The sequence below is a fragment of the Episyrphus balteatus genome, chromosome X (assembly GCF_945859705.1).
Source record: "Episyrphus balteatus chromosome X, idEpiBalt1.1, whole genome shotgun sequence".
Lineage (NCBI taxonomy): Eukaryota > Metazoa > Arthropoda > Insecta > Diptera > Syrphidae > Episyrphus > Episyrphus balteatus.
Genome location: NC_079138.1, coordinates 9,393,890 through 9,415,187, shown reverse-complemented (window position 1 = coordinate 9,415,187; position 21,298 = coordinate 9,393,890). Strand labels below are relative to the sequence as shown.

At 36.4% G+C, this 21,298-nt stretch overlaps 1 long non-coding RNA gene and 1 pseudogene across 1 annotated transcript; both read left to right on the top strand.

Moving 5' to 3' along the window:
• The first annotated feature begins 482 nt into the window (after positions 1–482).
• On the top strand, positions 483–2,218 carry LOC129920701 (phosphatidylinositol 4-kinase type 2-beta-like; annotated as a pseudogene).
• Positions 2,219–3,148: 930 nt separating this feature from the next.
• Positions 3,149–3,855, top strand: LOC129920702 (uncharacterized). The gene is made up of 3 exons (XR_008773292.1): positions 3,149–3,340; positions 3,426–3,564; positions 3,636–3,855. It is a non-coding gene; the product is annotated as an uncharacterized LOC129920702 (long non-coding RNA).
• Positions 3,856–21,298: the final 17,443 nt, after the last annotated feature.

Below are 21,298 nucleotides of genomic sequence, written 5' to 3'. Positions count from 1 at the left end.
AGACGGCGAAAAGAGGAAACTTTTAGTGAATGACATCTGTCGTTAAAAGGTAGTGCTTTCTCTGTTTTTCTATATTTGTTCCTTTCGCACTTCGTCAAAAATGTTGCACTTATTCTCCGCTTTTTTTTAAGGCGCTAGTATCGCGAAGAAACAAGTGGAACCAACCTGAATATGCTTCTAGCAGTCCATATATATTAAGTCAATGCTTTTCACTTTTTGTAAAGCTTTTCACTTTTCCACTTTTTGAAATTTTTTCAAAAAGTGGCCAATGTAGTTAAGCCTTTAAGGCCATAACTACAATGGGCACTTTTTAAAAAAATTCCAAAAAGTGAAAAAGTGAAAAGCTTTCCAAAAAGTGAAAAGCTTCCACACACATACGTTGGCGACATCTTCTCGTGAAAAAAAAGAGTTTATTTTTCTTTCAGTTGGTAATACTTATCGATTTAACATTTAAGTGACATTTGTCAGTAATAATAAACAAACAAAGTAAAGAAACAAATTCTTGAGGAAAAAAAAATTTTACCAAAACCAATAGAAAAATTCAACAAACTATACAACATAATGTTCTGGAAACATTAAGTCCATGAAAAACCCTCTAAACCATTATATTAGAGGAGAATTTGTTGCTGTTTTCTTCGAAGAGGATACATCAACATTTTCGCGTGGTCGAATAAGATCAAATCTACAGTAACAACGATACAATTTGTATGTCGATGAACTAAAGTGTCTATCTCGAGTCCCACCTGGTCTGGGTTTCACCCAACTAAGTTTTTAGAATAGACGATAAGTCCACCACTAAGACGATGACATTATCTTCCTGAGTCCGTTAAGCGAACGCAATGGATTGAATCTATTAAATCGTTAAGGGATGTAAGTTGTTCCTTTCACAACCCTTACCCAATCCTTCTATGTAGTATACATAAAATAGTATATTTTTTTTTAGCAACAATATAATATTCCCTGAGCAAATATTATCAATGCCTTCTGGCTATGCAAGAAAGCATGAAGGCTGAGATAAGTTCCTATTTGTTGCGCTTCAACAACGACGATAGAGTTGTAGGAGAGTTTTATATTACTGTGTAAGGACTAAAGAGTCTCGAATCTCGATCATCCAGCAGATTTGTATATTCGCATTGAGGTAGATTCGTATGGTTTGTGGATGGGCAGCGTATTTCTCCTTCAAGGTATTCTGAAAGGTATTCACATGGTCTGACCAGGCCAATAAGTCTCAAAACTTTTAGAATATTTAAATGATTTCTAGTTAGAAGGAAGTTGTGTCATCTACATTAAAATATACCTAATACATTGACTTGCAAACATATCTAAATATAATGCATATCAAATAACATAAAACTTTTTCAGAACTTCAAACAGAAAGTAGTGGCAGTATTCAAACCCAAAAACGAAGAGCCATATGGACAAATGAATCCAAAACGACAAAATGGATGCACAAACTGTGTTGTTTTGGACGTGCTTGTTTAATTCCGGATCAAGGGTAAGGATTTAAATCATTTTACTAAATAATACAATCTCTGATAACTTGTTATTATTTTGTTTCAGATATCTCTCGGAAGCTGGAGCAAGTCAAGTTGACCAAAAAATACAATTAGGCGTTGTACCGAATACACGAATAGTTCGTTTAGTTGCCGAGACATTTAATTATGCCCGAATCGATAGACGAAAAGCGAAATTAAAAAAAAAAAAACAAATCAATGAAGACTTCCCATCACAAGATTTAATTGAATGAGCTTTCCTTTGAAAGTTAGTTTTTCAACCCTAAATTGTTTTTGTATAGAAAATGTTATGTTAATTATTAATTTTTTAGAAAGGATCATTTCAAATATTCGTGCAAAACTACAGGGAGCTGATTACTGCCTACGACGTTTTGAAAACAAAGCTCTAACATCTGTCCTAGCTAAATCTTTTCAATTACAACTTGAAAGATTATTTCTCTTAGACTACAAATCATAAGAAACACATATCGTGGGAACGATAATTGGCTAATAAAATATGATCAACCAAAAATTGTTAAACAAGTTAATGATACTGTTATGCCAACAAGAACAACTGAGATTATCCCAACCGAGTCATCGAGAACTGATGGAGTTACATCTCTAACTGATAAAGCAATATCTTAATCCAGATAACACAAATAATTGGAATGTTGTTCAATTGCCAGAAATTAAAATCGCCGCTATTAATAATATTTTAATTTATATCTCTTATACCTATATATAATTCTCCTGTGCGTTTGTTTGTGACCCTACTCCTTCTAAACGACTTGATAGATTTTTCTGAAATTTGGTGGGGGTGATAAGGTCCATCTGAGACAGGTATTGTGTTATAATAGGACCCGGTAGGTGGCGCTGTTGTCAATTTATATGCAAATTCCGTATTTGGGGTCGAATGACTGAACAGATTTTTGTGAAATTTTGTGTATGCGATAAGGTCTATCCGAGACAGGTTTTGTGTTATAATTGGACCCAGTAGGTGGCGCTGTTGACAAGTTATATGCAAATTCCGTATTTGGGGTCGAATGACTGAACAGATTTTTGTGAAATTTTGTGTGTGCGATAAGGTCCATCCGAGACAGGTTTTGTGTTATAATTGGACCCGGTAGGTGGCGCTGTTGTCAATTCATATGCAAATTCCGTATTTGGGGTCGAATGACTGAACAGATTTTTGTGAAATTTTGTGTATGCGATAAGGTCTATCCGAGACAGGTTTTGTGTTATAATTGGACCCGGTAGGTGGCGCTGTTGTCAAGTTATGTATATGCAAATTCCATATTTGGGGTCGAAAGACTGAATAGATTTTTGTGAAATTTTGTGTGTGCGATAAGGTCCATCTGAGACAGGTATTGTGTTAAAATTGGACCCGGTAGGTGGCGCTGTTGTCAAGTTTAATTCAAAATCCGTATTTGGGGTCGAATGACTGGATATTTTTTGTGAAATTTTGTGTGTGTGATAAGGTTTGCCCCAGACAGGTTTTGTGTTATAATTGGACCCTGTAGGTTGCGCTGTAGTCAATTTATTTGTGCTCCACATATCAACCGAACCGAGTGAACCGGAAAAAGTTTAACACATTACAGGGCTAAAATTTGAAAACAAATACTTGGAAAGGCGGAACGAAGTCCGCCGGGTCAGCAAGTAATTTATATATATATATATCCATTAAAATGGACTGGCTTTTACATTTCCATTTAAACATTCAGATTCATGGCGTGCATATCCATACCATTACGCGTGGTTGCCTTTTAGTGAAGAAACCAAACAACTTGTCCTTCCTTCGTTATCCGATATGAATTTTGTAGAGGAACTGTGCAATGTATTAGTTTAAGGTTTGGATGAATTTAATTTATTTTGTTATCAATAAGTTAAATTACAAATTTTTTTTGGCTTTATTTCAAAATGAAAAAATTTTAGCAAGACAAAGGATTCGATAGAAAATTGTATTAACGTCAAATGTCTGTGATGCGGGGAAAAATTTTAAATTTAACTCAAGCCTCAAGGACGGTAAATCTCCCGTTCAACTAGTCCAAATGCCAGCAGTGGTCATTGAAAAGTAAATTTTTGTTTCCTTTTTCTTCTTTTCAAAATTCAAGTATTTAGTAAAATTTTTATTTAATTTTTCAGAAGTGAACCGAAAAGCAGATTAACCTCGTTTACCCAGCGCTTCCAATAAAAAAGCCCATTTTTTTCATGGTGCTAACGAGAAGGCCAAGTCAAGTAATGATACGTTTAAATTTTTTGTTTTGTAAATATAGGTGAATATTTAATTTATTGAATAAAGTTAATCAGAAGTTAACACGGAAAATTAAATTTGATTGTCAGCTAAAAATTCATTCAGAGTTTATTTTGATTAGTTTTATGTTTTCTTTTGAAAATGAAGACAGATTAATATGGGAACCATCACAAGTAAGCGAACATGAAACATCGGTAAACATTTTTTTTGAATTTATGCCATGTTTGGTTTTTGGAAATTGTTTATTTTTTTCGTATTGCTACGTATTTATAGGTTCGGACCCGTGCAATACGAGAACTTGTCCAATTCTACTTTGGAATAAAGCTGAAAGGCGTGATAAGGATTTCGTTGATTCAGATACCATTGATCATATGGTTACGTATTTGAATTATGATGACCACATATAAGCGGCGGAAAGCAAAATTGTTCTAAGTCACAAAAAGCAAATTTAACAGGGAGCGATTTTTAAGTTTCAAATTGATTGAGAGTGATATTTTTTTGCTCCTCGGTAGTTCAAGTTATGTTTTTTATAAAGTTTGGTCTTTCCTTTTGAAGAAACGATACAAACTTTCTTCATTAGTAAATAAATACTATTTTTTAATATTTTTAAAAACTAAGAACCCAAACTTGGATTTATAGAACAATTCCTATACAAGTACGCACTTTCCTTAAATAAAAAGTGGACTTAGAAGAAAATATGATGGGACTTAGAACAATCAAGAATACTCGGGTCTCATTTTCAGAAGGCTGCTTGGCTGTTTTTATAATGTGATGTCCCATTAAATTATATTATCTGCTGAAGAAATTTCTTAGACAAAAACGATTTTCAAATTCGGAAAGAGCACCCTCATATTACTAAAATTGCATCATTATCTCATTTTAGGTAAGCAGTGGATTTAGAACAATTTTGCTTTCCGCCGACAACAATTCTAAATAATAATCTAAACAAATTTTCAATGAAATATTTTGTTTTTGTTTATTTTTTAATTTATTTATAAATAAAATCATTATTTATAAATTATGGAATAACAAACGAAAATATCAGCTTTGTGCTCGTTTCTTTGTACTGGGATTGAATGTCGATAGCGTACGCGTCCTTTAATCTTCCGGCACTTTGCAAGATAATTGTTTGATTTGGATTGATCTGTTTTTGATGCTCTTGCTGTTGCTGTGGAGGTGTTAACTATGCTGGATTCTGAGTATTAACAGGAGGTGTTCGGAATTTTTAGGTTGTGGTGGAATTTTATGACCTTTATACATGTATCCAATACGCTGATTCTTTACTTGTCAGATATCCAAAAAGGAGTGTATCAAATTTAATCAATAAGATTCAATTATTAATCTTGCATCTATTTTGACTTACAAGCTTTTATATTTTGCATCAACTCCAGAAACTATTTTCATCGATGGGTTCCATATCCCATGGACTCGTATACTCATTTTCTCTAAGTATTCTGGTAGTTAAAGTTGGATCGTTCAAGTGGTCTGACCAAGCCAAGTTTTTCCGATGCTCTGGCCTTCCACATGCGGATGTTCATCTCGTCCGATCCAGAGAAGACGTACATATTTGTTGTCCAAACTACAGGCGGCGCAAGCAAGGCTTTGCACTCGCTTTAGGTGATATACAGGGTGATTCAGGAGTAATGTGCCAAAAAGCTAGAGCGTGTAGGTTAGGTCAGGATAAAAAAAAAATCTTATGAGAGGGGGGTCTATTCCCCTTCGTGTAGCGGGGAGGGGCAATTTAAAAAAAATTGACTTAATTTGGAAAAAAAATTATTAAAAATTAACGGTTATACTTACAATAACGTGCTATACTTTTTTTTATTAAAGCCAAAACATTAGTCTTTTACAAAATTTGTAAACAAAGCCATTTTATGGCACAGTTTTTGAAAATTTAATTTTTAAAAACAAAATTTTGAAAAAAAAATTGGAAAAAAAAAATTTCAAACTACTTTTTTTCAAAATTTCATGTAATAAAGTACTAATTTAAAATTAAAATTCGATGCTTTTATTTATTTTTAAACAGAAACAGAAAACCAGATTCGAGAAATTAACAAAAAACCAAAACGGCTTTTTTCTAAAAAAAACCTCTTTATATTCTGTTTTTACGTAGCTGGACTTGTTGATAAATTAATTTATGAAACATTAACAATTCGTCAATTATTTTTTAACATTCAGACTTAAATAAGGATACAATTAAGTGATACCGTATTGGATTAAGGCTGAGTGGACCACGTAAAAATCGGGCTATCGTTTACAAATCGGTGCATAACTTTCACATTTTTAAAGATAATTGAATGAAATAAATTTTATTATTTAGATAATAAACAAGGCTAAATATCTTCATCCCTACAATTTCCAAATTTGTGCACTTGTAATGAAGAGAGAACAAAACATGATAAAATTTTCGTTGTTTTAGAACGACCTGAAACCCTGAAAGACATTGGTTTGTTTCTTAGTTAGACTAAAATTTTTTTTTTTTTTATTTCTATTTTGGATTGAGATTGAATCAAACTACGGAGTAAAACTATTTTGAAAAACTAAAAATGTATTTTTTCATAGAAAAAAATTAATCGAAACTGAAGCTATTTTTCCTTATGTTAGAATGTTTGAACATGTGTAACTTCTGCAATTATTAATAAAATTCATCGAAATAAAAAGAAATAAGTACCTCAACTCAAATACTAACACAATGATTAGTTAAAGAAATTTATATTATTTTTAAGGTCTTAAACAATGTAACAAGGCAACAGGATGAGAATTTGGGATAAGGGTTGGGAAAAAGGAAGACCGGATCGGATAAGGATAGGGATTTTTGAAAGGAAATAGGATAGGAATAGGAATGCGCAACGGACGAGACCATGGCATGCTGGCGGAGCACGGCTAAGCTCGCCGGATTAGGGGGGGATCTTGTCTTGCCGGTACGCCTCACCTCGTTACAAAAACAAACATCATGCCAACTTTCTTTTTATCTCATAACGATAGTTGCGGCTCTGAGGGTGTCTGCAGATGTCGGGGCAGACGGGCCGTTCCCCCACCACACCTGGAATCGGATTGGCCATTTTGGTCCGATTCCCCTTGGACCGATCAACCGCTACCCCATCATACTATACCGTCCATTCTTAGCGGGCCCCTCCACTCCTCCTGTAAAATTTTCTATTTAGCAAAGCATTTTAGAACCTTTTGGTCCCATTCAAAAACGGTACGTGGCGTGGCTCACAATAATAAACATTTTTATTTAAAACAAGAAACAATAAGTAATATAATTTGTACAGTGCGACTTGCACCCGTGTAACTCCATTTGAGTATACACTAAATGCAACAAAAAAACAGGTAAAAAGGTAAAATCACAACAATAATTACGTATTTGACCAAAAATAAACAATTTAAAATGAAAATATGATTTAACTAGAAAGATTTAAGAGATTTTTAAGAAATACAAAGAAGTGATGCCAGTCGACTCCTTCGTCGGTGGACCTTTGCATCCACACTGGGGCTGTACACGTCTCTGGACTTTAGATTCGGCCAGAGAAGTGTCACTCTCCCCTTCGCACTTCAGCGACACAATAATTTTAGGGTCTATGTTTCGAGCCCAGCCTCGCCCGAACTTTCAACTTTGCAATTTTGCACCAAATATTAATTACCCTACCTATAAAGCGCTTTTTAGGGGGGTTTGCACCTCAATTGGGGTGATAACAATAAACTACTATCGTCGGATGAAACTGGTTCGCCCTTGTCGCTCCCGTACGACGACGTCACGCCCTACCCGCAACACCCTTTTGGTTTCTTATCACTTAAGTTAAAAATTTAAACAATAAAACATTAAATAAAAACAATTTAAAATAAAAATTATGCCAACGCTCAAAATAAATAATTCAAATTAAACGTCTAGTTGCGTTTTTCAATGATGGCCGCTCTTCCGGGCATCCGGTTGGCGATGTTGGTAATTTTGGGTTCGTGCCCTCGATGCCAAAAGCTTTCGATTTAAGTTTTTATATTTTGATTCGAAGTGAACTTTCGACTTTCGAATTTTCGCACTAATGTTTGAATTTTTAAATGTGGGGTTCGGTCTCGGCTTTTTCGGAGTTCAAATTAGGTTTTGATATAGAGTGATTATTCACAATTACTTCTAGTTTTATATTTTTTTTTAAAGATTAGGAGTTTGCACTTTTTATTTTTAAACTTATTTCTAGGTACTCATCACTTAATTTTTTGTTACAGCTTCTCGTGCACCTGACTCAACGTTTGTTTTGTGCCCTTTATGTTGCTTCTTCATCCGGGCGACGCTGTCGTCGTCGTCGTCCTGCCTCTTTGACCCGAACCCTATATTTTTATCGGTTATAGCTCTATCTTATTTAAATTCTTAATATTTAGGACTCACCACACAATTTTGATTTTTGTTCCTTAACGTTGTACGAAAGTTTCTTCGAATTTTCAGCCTGTACAGAACACTAAAATAAAATAAACTTACAGCACTGACAACTTTAATTTAAAAATCTACTATCTTACACTTTACTCTCAACGGCTTGATTTTGACACTCCGACTATCTGTTTGCAACTATGCCTAGTACTTCTGTTTCGCATTCCTACCGCTACCTAAACGTACCAAAACCACCACTATACCTTTGTTCAGGTAACGTACATGAACTCCGTTGGTATAGAGGCACCTCGATTTAGTAGGAGCCGTCCCTTAACGTAACCCCCCGTTGCGGATAGCATTGCCTACAAATATTGTTTTATTGTGTGTATCCCCCAAAAGTAGCTCATATCCCCACCACTTAAACATGTTCGAATCTGAATGCTTCCATTCGATTCGGAGTCATTCGGACTTTTTGATTCCAACTCCATCTGTCAAAACATCTCTCAGTTAATTGGGAATAAATAAAAAAATTAACTTGAACAGATGCGAAGCGTTGTTTTATTTCTTTTAATCATACTTTTATTTCTCCTTTATAAATTAATTAATTAGTTTGGAAACAAAATAAAATAAGTAATAAAGAACCAAAGTCCTTAAAAAAATCCCACAATAATTTATCAAATCAATTGAACAACCTGCGTTTTATTTTTGTTTTTTTGCCCGATTCGCAACTACACAAAAAGAACATGTCGGCTTATCCTTGAACAGGAATTAGCAAGACGCTGCTCAAAGATAAATCCTAAGGAGATATATTATTCCGACGAATACTACGATGACGAGTTTGAGTATCGGCACGTTGTCCTGCCCACATGGAACTTGTAAACTTGTCCCAAAGACACTTCTCATGTCGGAAAATTAATGACGAGCAACTGGTGCGTACCAGTCCCGTGGATTGGTGCATTATATGCTACACAAACCAGGGCTTCCGTAGGCCGATCGAACCAAAATAAAACAATTCCAATCCAACGCCATTGAATCTTCTGAGACAGTAAGTATGTAAGGTCGCCAAAAATCAAGAGTGGCGCTCTCCGAATGCTAAACAATCTTTACCCAACCCACCGGCTATCCCGAGAAAAAAAGAAGGTAATACGCAGAAGAACAAATCTTGTAACATTTCTCTTGTTTCTGATTTTTGAATAAGTTCAGTCACATTCCCTCTTTTATCATACTATTCAAAGAACTCAAGGTGCACAAGGAACGGCGAGCAATTTATCTTCTTGCCTTTTTGGGTGTTATACATCTATTATTATTTTGTTGAGTTTCCTTACAAAAAATTAATACCACAAGGGAGTTATGTCTTCTCGAATCTCGGACGTTTGAATTCATTTAGAAATATTTTTAGCGAAATTTTATTTTGATGCCGAGGCTGCCGTAACAAACCTCCGGATAGGTAGAGCTCCGGGAGCTTTACGTAAACGGTGACAGGCTGCCTTTTTAGTAAAACATTAAACAACGTGGGGAAGGAACCCACTTAACCCCAAGCCGGGCTATAAAATCGTTGCGTTTGCTATCATCAGTATAGTATTTTGCCACTTTGGCCCTTTAGCTTGCTTTTTCACAATCCTTTAATGCTTCACGCTAAAACTTAAAAACTTTATCTATGCTAGTCTCAGATCTCATTAAATTTTTCCAGTTCCCTGAACTCAATAGACTTCGCTATCCGAATTTCGTGTGAAAAGTGGATCGAGTCTTTTTTTTAAATGCAGTTTGTGGTCTGTGTGACTTTACGTTTTGATTTTCTGTTTGAAATTTCATAAAGATAGAAACGAATATAAACATACACAGTGGACAACATAGATATCACAGGGTTAATTAGGTTTTATTGCACTATAGGTTATTGCACATTCGTTATTTTCGGGTTGATATTGAAATATGTGGGAGGTTTGTACTTCGCCACAAAATTTAACTTAGGGCATAGATGACGTAAACACCGTATTAGACTTCGATCTTAATAATTAATTTTTCAAAAAAGACAAAGTACAGTGAAAGATTCATTAAACATTTAACTGAACCACAAATAACGAATGTATAAGCCTAAACCCACTTGACAAAAACTATTATAACCTAATGATAAACATACATTTTTCAAAAAACTATATTATCCTGAACAAAATTTAAGTACAGTTAGGGAGTATGAAGATAAAAACAATTTGATCTCGACTACACTGAACAAAAAAATTTACTTAATAAAATTTACTTAACTTAACAATACACTGAACAAAAAAGATATGATAAATAAAAAAACACTAATTGATACAACTAACAAAACAATCAATACTAAATAAAACTAACAATAAAATAAATTAACATAAACTATCAAATGAATTCAAAACTAAATAAAACTTACTATATACTATACTTATTACTATCTAAAACCTATTATTGCATTCTTAACCTACTATAAATTAACAAAGATATCACAGGTTGTCTGAGGGACTTCACTGTTTTATTAAATTAACAAATATATCACAGGTTGTCTGAGGGACTTCACTGTTTTAATAAATTAACAAATATATCACAGGTTGTCTGAGGGACTTCACTGTTTAAATAAATTAACAAATAGCATGCAATAACAGACTGACAATTAATAAATAACTCTAATAAAATCTGAAATAAATAAATAACTCTAATAAACTCTGAAAATAATTTAAATAAATAACACTTAGGATTTACTAATTGGGACAACAGACTCTAGACAATACATTTATATCACAGATCTATAGTTGTTATTATTGTTTGATATCCTTGGCATGGAAAATACCAATCTTTTTTCCTGCCAGATTTTCTAGTTCGTAACTATTCTTTCCTACTGATTTGACTATCCGACATTTAACAAACTTGGGACATAGCTTAGCGGACAAATACTTCGACGTGTCACTTAAGACAAAATTACGTCTGTAGACTTCTTGACCAGGAATATATTTAACATTTCGTGTACGCATATTATAAACCTTATCACTTTTCTCTTTTGCTTTAAGGATGCCTTCTTTTATTTTGTCGCGAATGCACTGCAATCTATTTTGTCTAGGTAGAATCAACAATTCGCCATCGTCGACTACACTGAGTTTTTGAGTCAGTTCATATCCGCTTCCGTGAGTCATCATATTTATTCCAAATAGGGCAAAATATGGTGACACACCGGTCGCTGAATGAACTGAACTCCTCAACGCTCCGGCGATGTCGCTAAGATGTAAATCCCAATCGCGTTGGTCATCTTTTAAATACGAGCGTATAGCTGCTAACAAGGTTCTGTTTACTCTTTCAGAGGCGTTAGATTGCGGTGCATAATTTGCGGTACGAAAATGTCGAATGCCGTATTTTTCCAAGAGATTTTGAAAATCTTTAGCAAGAAATTGCTTGCCATTATCGGAGTGTATGATCTGTGGTACACCGAACGTATTGAATATTTCATTTCGAAGAAATTTAATGATGCTCGTGGTATTCGCTGACTGTAATGCTTTTAAAAATATAAATTTCGTGAAATGTTCTAACACTACAAACACATACGCATTTCCTGACTTAGATCTTGGGTAAGGACCCAAAAAATCAACATACAATTTTTGAAAAGGACGATCTACACTGAAGGTACTAGTGATAGGTGGACGTAAAATTTGACTAGTTGGCTTGCACTGTTTACATATAGAACATTTAGAGACATAATCCTTAATTTGAATGGTCATGTTTGGCCAGTAAAAATATTGCCTAATGCGATAAAGAGTTTTCGCGATTCCTCCATGCGAAGCTTGAGGTGGATCATGGGCTCTTCTTACTATTCCATCGGTTAATCCCGATGGTACCCATAATCTCCAATTGTGTTCATTAGTCGGTTCTTCTACCCATGCCGCAAAAGAACGCTTATACACAAAATTGTCTTCTATTTTAAGATCTGGCAACTGGTCCTGATTATCTCGAATCGCTTGAATCAACTCCTTATATTCCTCTGACTCGAATTCTTCAGAATCAAGGTCAACCAAAGGAGCAATATCTCCAATCTCGATACTGTCTACATGTGCCCGAGAGAGTGTATCTGGAACGACATTTAATGTTCCTTTCCGGTGCTCTATGTCGAAGACATAACCCTGCAACTCCAAACTCCATCTGGCCAACCTCCCACTCAAGTCTTTCATGGTCATTAACCACTTGAGGCTTGAGTGGTCGGTAATGACTGTAAAGTCCATGCCTTCGACATAGGGCCGGAACTTTTTTATCGCCATTACCGCTGCCATACATTCCCTCTCGGTCACGCTGTAGTTCCGCTGACACGAATTCAATTTCTGTGAGAAATATGCTATAGGTACTTCTCCCTCTTCGTCGTTTTTCTGGAACAGAACTGCTCCGATTCCAGTATCAGAAGCATCGCATTGGATGTAGAACCTTTTTTTAAAATCTGGGTGAGTCAGAACCGGAGCCTCGGTTAAAACCCTTTTCAGCTCTTCAAATGCCAAAACTGCCTCATCCGTCATTTTAAATTTTGACTTCTTATTTTTCAGCGTATCTGTTAGAGGTGCGGTCAAGCTGGAAAAATCTTTTATGAACCGCCTATACCACCCTGCTAGTCCAAGTAGCCGGCGAACTTGTCTCTGATTTTTCGGCATCGGAAAATTTACAACCGCTTCGACCTTCGCTGGGTCGGTTTTCAACTTCCCACCACCAACTATAAAGCCCAAGTACTTTAGTTCTTTGAAACAGAACTTTGACTTTTTTAAGTTGATGGTGAGATTTGCCTTCCTCAAACATTCAGCTACTTCTTCCAGCATGGTGACATGAGTCTCAAAATCCGGTGCAATAATCAACAAGTCGTCTAAATACACGAAAACGTTGTCCCTGAGTCGTGCAGGAATCACCTTATCCATCAAGCGGCAAAGTCTTTGAGCTGCGTTGCACAACCCAAAAGGCATTACTTTGAACTGGTATAAGGTTCTCCCCGGTACCGCAAACGCAGTTTTCTCCCTACTCTCTTTCTCCAGCGGTATTTGCCAAAAAGCATCCTTGAGGTCTACACTACTTATGTAGTAAGTATTAGGTAGCCGACTGATAAGCCCCTCGATATGAGGAAGTGGGTTTGCGTCCTTTTTGCTTAACTCGTTGACCTTACGCGAATCCAGGCAAAAACGATACTTTATGGTACCGTCAACTCCAGGTTTCTTAATAAGGACAACAGGCGAGCACCAAGGACTTTCACTTTCCTCTATAACGCCGAGCTTAAGCATTCGGTCTATTTCCTGGTACAATAAGGTTTGTACCGCTGGCGAAACAGGATAGTGACGCTGCTTGACAGGCTCAGCATTTCCCGTATCGATGACATGTTCCATTAGAGACGTTTTCCCGAGACCGTGACGGTCATAGTCAAGAAATTTCTGCTTGACCGTCTCCAATTGTAAACGTTGCTCTGGTGTGAGAGGATGGGTATCTACATTGTCTGCTTCTTCTACCGGAACCGAAACAGAACTGACGATGTTTGGAGCAATCTGGAAAATCTTCCAAAAATCTACTCCCAGATACAATTCTTGTTCTAAATTTGGTACCAAAAAGAAAGTAACGGTTTTAATTATATTTTTATAGGAGACTTGAGTTTGGACTTTCCCTACTATAGCTTGATTCTTGCCATCAGCTGTTTTGACCCCCGCCTTATATGGAAGAATCGAAAATCCAGCTGCTTCAACTAATTCCTTACATCCTTTTCCGAGAATGCTAACGCTGGCCCCACTATCGAGCAAGCCTAGCATCTCCTTACCTCCTATCGTCACTCTGGCATATGGCCTTGGATCGGTATTAATGTCCAAAACCGTAGACGAAATCCTTCTCTGCGTATCTTTCCTTAATTTATACCTATCTCTTGTTCTCTGTACTCTTTTCGAAACCTTTGGACCATCTCCGTTAAAAATCCTATTTCTCGCTAACTCGTATTCTCTTATCCTAACATGTAAAGGTTTAATTACACTTAGTTTGACTTTTTCTTTATTAATTTGTTTCTCCTTTTCATGCTTTCTATCTAATATTGTTATTTGTTTTTCGTTTGTAGAGTTTAATCTTTGGATGGGGCTGTTTGGGTGGAACGCGACTCCCCCATCGACCTCGCATTCCTGAACGGGTTTCCCGGATGACACACTGGACATTTGGGAGAAATTACTCCCTCTTTTCCACACCCGAAGCAGAACACCTTCCAATTGGAAGACAAACAGTTTTTAAATTTGTGGCCTAGCTGTTTGCAATTCCAACAATCCAAGGATTTGGAATCGCATGGCCCACGAGATGTGTTCGGTCTAGATCCCGGATGTTTAAACGCTGCCAAATGTTCATCCTGATGAGAACCATCCTCATCGTCAAACTCTAGCTCGTTGGCCATGTAACGACCCCGTGGTCGATGGTTCCTCGGAGCTTCTTTTTCGACCCGATCAATATCGGAAAACGCATATTCTGCGTCCTTACACGCAGTCCTCAACTGATCGAGCGTGAATAAGGCTTGCGGGTAAACCAGCACTCTCAACTTCTTATTCAGGTTGCGCTTTAAGATCTGTACCAGCTCTATTTCAGGAATCGGTACTCTGAGCTGAGATCTGATTCGGTTTACTGCGGCGAAGTACTGGTCACATGTCTCTGCAGAGCCATGCTTCCGATCCATCATATCCCTAACTAACTCATAATCGGATCTCGAATTTTTGTATTGGCGCATCAAGGCGTCACGAAGCTGTGGCCAATCGGGACGATAAAAGCCACGCTGGAATTGCCAATACCACTCTTTCGCATCACCGGATAAAAGTAGACGGAATTCCCTTAGAACCTCGGTCCATGGACATGCATAAAAACTCTGGAGCATCTCTACCTGGAAAATGAATTCTTCTACCGTGAGTTTTTCTAAATCTCCACTAAAATTTACTCCCCATTTGTCTAACGTTCTATACTTTTTTTCATGCATACTACAGAAATGATGGTGTGAACTACATGGTGGCGGTGGATAGTACCCACCATGAGGCGGTGGTATACCTCCAACACCTTCCTGGAAGTCAGGTTCGGACCTAGTGTCGCGGAAAGACCGTTGATTTCCCCCTCTAGGATTTCCTACCGGAACAAAAGGTCTAGAAGCAGGATTTAATTGCGTAGGATTCGCTACTGTATTTGGCTGCGCTGCAGGTAATTCATTCTGATCGTGACCACTAGCTCTTACTTCCTCTCTCATACTCGCGGTATTACTACCCCTACCACTTAGCTCTTCAAAGTTTTTTCTCATTTCTACCATCAGAGACTGTGATAACTCACTTCTTATTGAGGTAGTGTATCGCTCGCAAGCACTCATGACCGCTTGGTTTATTGCTGCTATAAAATCGGGTGGTACGCCTGTGTTATTGACGTTTGCGCCCCCTTGATTACCCTCGTTTGACCCTGTTTCCCTATCACCCTGATTCCCAGAATCCTTTTCGGACCCAGTTGTGTTCACCCTTTGCTCGTTTGTTACCCCCCCTGAGTTGGCATTGTTGATGGTCAACTCACTGAAGGCTGGTGAAACTACTGTCTCTGCCGTACTGCCCGTTTGGCTACCTGACAGTGGAATTGGTGGAGGTGGTACGGAAAACATTATCGGAACTTGATTCCCTTCCCCTGTTTGTCCACTCAACTTAGGGTCGGCTGTTTTTGGTGGAGAATGAGTAATAGGCATTCCTTCAGTATTGCTTTCTAATTTTTTTAACTGAGAGCGAGTGGTCGCACGATTTTGCTGGTATATTAACTGATCTCTTTTTTCTTTTTCAGAGCTCATTACCACATGAACTTAACAAACCGACTCAACTTTGCTCTACAATCAACACTAACAATTTTAAAACAACAAAAAGAACTATAAAAAAAACTATATTATTTGAAAAAAGCTATGTATTTATATATATCTTAAAAAAACTATTAATCTGTAAATAATTTAAGAAAACTTACACCTAAGAACTAACCTATGTAAATTATATCTAAAATTTTATTTTTTTGTAGAATTTACTCTTAAACCAAAATAATATCTAAGTATCTAAATGTGAATCTATAGTATCTATAACTCTAACTCTAATTTTTTTTTTTTTTTTTTTTTTTGTATTTTTAAATTTTTATTTATTTTTTTTTTTTTTTTTTATATATAAACACCTAAATCTAACAACAAAAATAACTTGACTTAACTATACCCAACACCGTAAACAAAAAATAAAATTGAACTAAAATTTGAAATATAAAAAAAAACGTTAAATATGCAAAATTAAACTTTCGACTTTTCTTTAACGATTCCTTAACGGTACTGAAACGATTTCTTCGGACTTCAAAATTCACTCTTTGTATTTTATCAAAAAAATTAAACTCTTTTCAAAGTTTGCTTCTGGATTTTAGTATGACCAAAAACTTATATGAAATTTATTAAGTCTCTATAGACTAATACTCGAAATACGAACAAAAGACTCGATACCCACACAAAAATTTTTTAAAAAGTTTAAAATTTTTATAAAAATTTATTATTTTATTATTATTTTGTTTTTCCATTAATTTTGGGAGGAGCTTTGGGGCGGCTCTGGATGGTATTCATTTTGATTTTGACGATATGTTGTATGATGTGAAGTAGCAGTGTACTTTTTTCTTTTAACTTTCCCCTAGTTTTCGCAACTTAAAAAACACATAAAAAACGACATATATACACACACGTTCCATTTGATGTTGCCATCTGAACCGAAATTCTTCGTCGCAATTGATCGAGCGTTCTCAAAAGCTATCTCGATCAAGACTTACGTTTCCTTCCGACTCAGATTGCAACCGCAAATGAAACATACACAGGACATTAACTACCCTTGCTATCGGATTCAAGTTTTCGTCGCAATTTGATAGGTCCGTCTGTGACCTTCCCGTCAATGACATACGAAACCTTCAATCCGGTAACAAGTGCATTTAAACACTTAACATTGTCAATTCTATTGATTTTCACTGACATCTTCGAAACATCTTGTCGCATTCGATCCAGTATGCTTGGAGCTTTCTGAATCAAGACTTACAAGTTGTTTCGATGGTGTCAGTGACTACCCCTAGACTTGACTGGACAAAGGACAAATCACAAGGACTAACTTCGGACTTTACGTATGGGCGCCATTTGTAACAAGGCAACAGGATGAGAATTTGGGATAAGGGTTGGGAAAAAGGAAGACCGGATCGGATAAGGATAGGGATTTTTGAAAGGAAATAGGATAGGAATAGGAATGCGCAACGGACGAGACCATGGCATGCTGGCGGAGCACGGCTAAGCTCGCCGGATTAGGGGGGGATCTTGTCTTGCCGGTACGCCTCACCTCGTTACAAAAACAAACATCATGCCAACTTTCTTTTTATCTCATAACGATAGTTGCGGCTCTGAGGGTGTCTGCAGATGTCGGGGCAGACGGGCCGTTCCCCCACCACACCTGGAATCGGATTGGCCATTTTGGTCCGATTCCCCTTGGACCGATCAACCGCTACCCCATCATACTATACCGTCCATTCTTAGCGGGCCCCTCCACTCCTCCTGTAAAATTTTCTATTTAGCAAAGCATTTTAGAACCTTTTGGTCCCATTCAAAAACGGTACGTGGCGTGGCTCACAATAATAAACATTTTTATTTAAAACAAGAAACAATAAGTAATATAATTTGTACAGTGCGACTTGCACCCGTGTAACTCCATTTGAGTATACACTAAATGCAACAAAAAAACAGGTAAAAAGGTAAAATCACAACAATAATTACGTATTTGACCAAAAATAAACAATTTAAAATGAAAATATGATTTAACTAGAAAGATTTAAGAGATTTTTAAGAAATACAAAGAAGTGATGCCAGTCGACTCCTTCGTCGGTGGACCTTTGCATCCACACTGGGGCTGTACACGTCTCTGGACTTTAGATTCGGCCAGAGAAGTGTCACTCTCCCCTTCGCACTTCAGCGACACAATAATTTTAGGGTCTATGTTTCGAGCCCAGCCTCGCCCGAACTTTCAACTTTGCAATTTTGCACCAAATATTAATTACCCTACCTATAAAGCGCTTTTTAGGGGGGTTTGCACCTCAATTGGGGTGATAACAATAAACTACTATCGTCGGATGAAACTGGTTCGCCCTTGTCGCTCCCGTACGACGACGTCACGCCCTACCCGCAACACCCTTTTGGTTTCTTATCACTTAAGTTAAAAATTTAAACAATAAAACATTAAATAAAAACAATTTAAAATAAAAATTATGCCAACGCTCAAAATAAATAATTCAAATTAAACGTCTAGTTGCGTTTTTCAATGATGGCCGCTCTTCCGGGCATCCGGTTGGCGATGTTGGTAATTTTGGGTTCGTGCCCTCGATGCCAAAAGCTTTCGATTTAAGTTTTTATATTTTGATTCGAAGTGAACTTTCGACTTTCGAATTTTCGCACTAATGTTTGAATTTTTAAATGTGGGGTTCGGTCTCGGCTTTTTCGGAGTTCAAATTAGGTTTTGATATAGAGTGATTATTCACAATTACTTCTAGTTTTATATTTTTTTTTAAAGATTAGGAGTTTGCACTTTTTATTTTTAAACTTATTTCTAGGTACTCATCACTTAATTTTTTGTTACAGCTTCTCGTGCACCTGACTCAACGTTTGTTTTGTGCCCTTTATGTTGCTTCTTCATCCGGGCGACGCTGTCGTCGTCGTCGTCCTGCCTCTTTGACCCGAACCCTATATTTTTATCGGTTATAGCTCTATCTTATTTAAATTCTTAATATTTAGGACTCACCACACAATTTTGATTTTTGTTCCTTAACTTTGTACGAAAGTTTCTTCGAATTTTCAGCCTGTACAGAACACTAAAATAAAATAAACTTACAGCACTGACAACTTTAATTTAAAAATCTACTATCTTACACTTTACTCTCAACGGCTTGATTTTGACACTCCGACTATCTGTTTGCAACTATGCCTAGTACTTCTGTTTCGCATTCCTACCGCTACCTAAACGTACCAAAACCACCACTATACCTTTGTTCAGGTAACGTACATGAACTCCGTTGGTATAGAGGCACCTCGATTTAGTAGGAGCCGTCCCTTAACGTAACCCCCCGTTGCGGATAGCATTGCCTACAAATATTGTTTTATTGTGTGTATCCCCCAAAAGTAGCTCATATCCCCACCACTTAAACATGTTCGAATCTGAATGCTTCCATTCGATTCGGAGTCATTCGGACTTTTTGATTCCAACTCCATCTGTCAAAACATCTCTCAGTTAATTGGGAATAAATAAAAAAATTAACTTGAACAGATGCGAAGCGTTGTTTTATTTCTTTTAATCATACTTTTATTTCTCCTTTATAAATTAATTAATTAGTTTGGAAACAAAATAAAATAAGTAATAAAGAACCAAAGTCCTTAAAAAAATCCCACAATAATTTATCAAATCAATTGAACAACCTGCGTTTTATTTTTGTTTTTTTGCCCGATTCGCAACTACACAAAAAGAACATGTCGGCTTATCCTTGAACAGGAATTAGCAAGACGCTGCTCAAAGATAAATCCTAAGGAGATATATTATTCCGACGAATACTACGATGACGAGTTTGAGTATCGGCACGTTGTCCTGCCCACATGGAACTTGTAAACTTGTCCCAAAGACACTTCTCATGTCGGAAAATTAATGACGAGCAACTGGTGCGTACCAGTCCCGTGGATTGGTGCATTATATGCTACACAAACCAGGGCTTCCGTAGGCCGATCGAACCAAAATAAAACAATTCCAATCCAACGCCATTGAATCTTCTGAGACAGTAAGTATGTAAGGTCGCCAAAAATCAAGAGTGGCGCTCTCCGAATGCTAAACAATCTTTACCCAACCCACCGGCTATCCCGAGAAAAAAAGAAGGTAATACGCAGAAGAACAAATCTTGTAACATTTCTCTTGTTTCTGATTTTTGAATAAGTTCAGTCACATTCCCTCTTTTATCATACTATTCAAAGAACTCAAGGTGCACAAGGAACGGCGAGCAATTTATCTTCTTGCCTTTTTGGGTGTTATACATCTATTATTATTTTGTTGAGTTTCCTTACAAAAAATTAATACCACAAGGGAGTTATGTCTTCTCGAATCTCGGACGTTTGAATTCATTTAGAAATATTTTTAGCGAAATTTTATTTTGATGCCGAGGCTGCCGTAACAACAACAAAAAAAAAGTTAAAAAGTCATTTTTTCTTAACTTTTTTAAAACAAAGTGGTTTAATTTCTTTGTTTTTCAAAGTATGATTTTGATTTTTATTTTATTTAAAAGCTTAGTTTATTGACTATGGAGTAAAGCTATATTTTGTTGGAAAATATTATTTTGTAACCCTCCAATCGCTTTTTAAGTAGTCCCAAAAACAATAAACTGTACTAAGAAACCAGAATTTTTAGATTTTTTGTTATATTTTTTTTATTTTTTTTCATTATTTTTTCTATCAATATCAAGTTAGAAAACAAGAATTGCTATAATAGTTTTCTTACAATTAATTTTTGAAAAAGAGTCTACTTTCCATTTTTTTCCTCAGAAATTCATGGAATGCGTATGTATTGGAATTTGTAGTTTAAACAAATTCCACTGGCGCTAGTTGTATCTCTCTCTCTTTATTATCTTCTATTTTGTTTCTACATGATCTCTCGCACTCGCTCTGTCGAGTGGTTGTTTGGTGGTATAAAGAATAAGATGAACTTAGGTATCTATATTCTACATATTGTTTGTACATAGGTTTTTCCATAAAAAAGGATTGGCGCCAGGCAAGCTCATCGCGCATGCAAAGTGTTGTATTTTTTTTGCGAAAATGAGAGGATACAGGAAATGGATCTCTCGCACGTTCGCAATGTATGGTATCTGGTGTTGCGTGGTAGGTATATACTCCAGTCAAAGCGTCGGAAAAAAGGGCCTCACCTTGCGATGAGAGGCACTGTCAGTTTTTATTCCATGGATCGATAGGGGTATATTTAAAAGGCTTAAACCCAATTTCTCACCACCTGATCATTCTTTTTAGCGGAGTTATTCACAAAAATGCATTTTTTGGGATATTTTACTTCTAAGCTAATATCTTTGCTCCAGATTATCGTAGACCAAAAAATAAACATACATTCTCTTCCTTATAATATTTTCTATCGTTGTATGTTATTT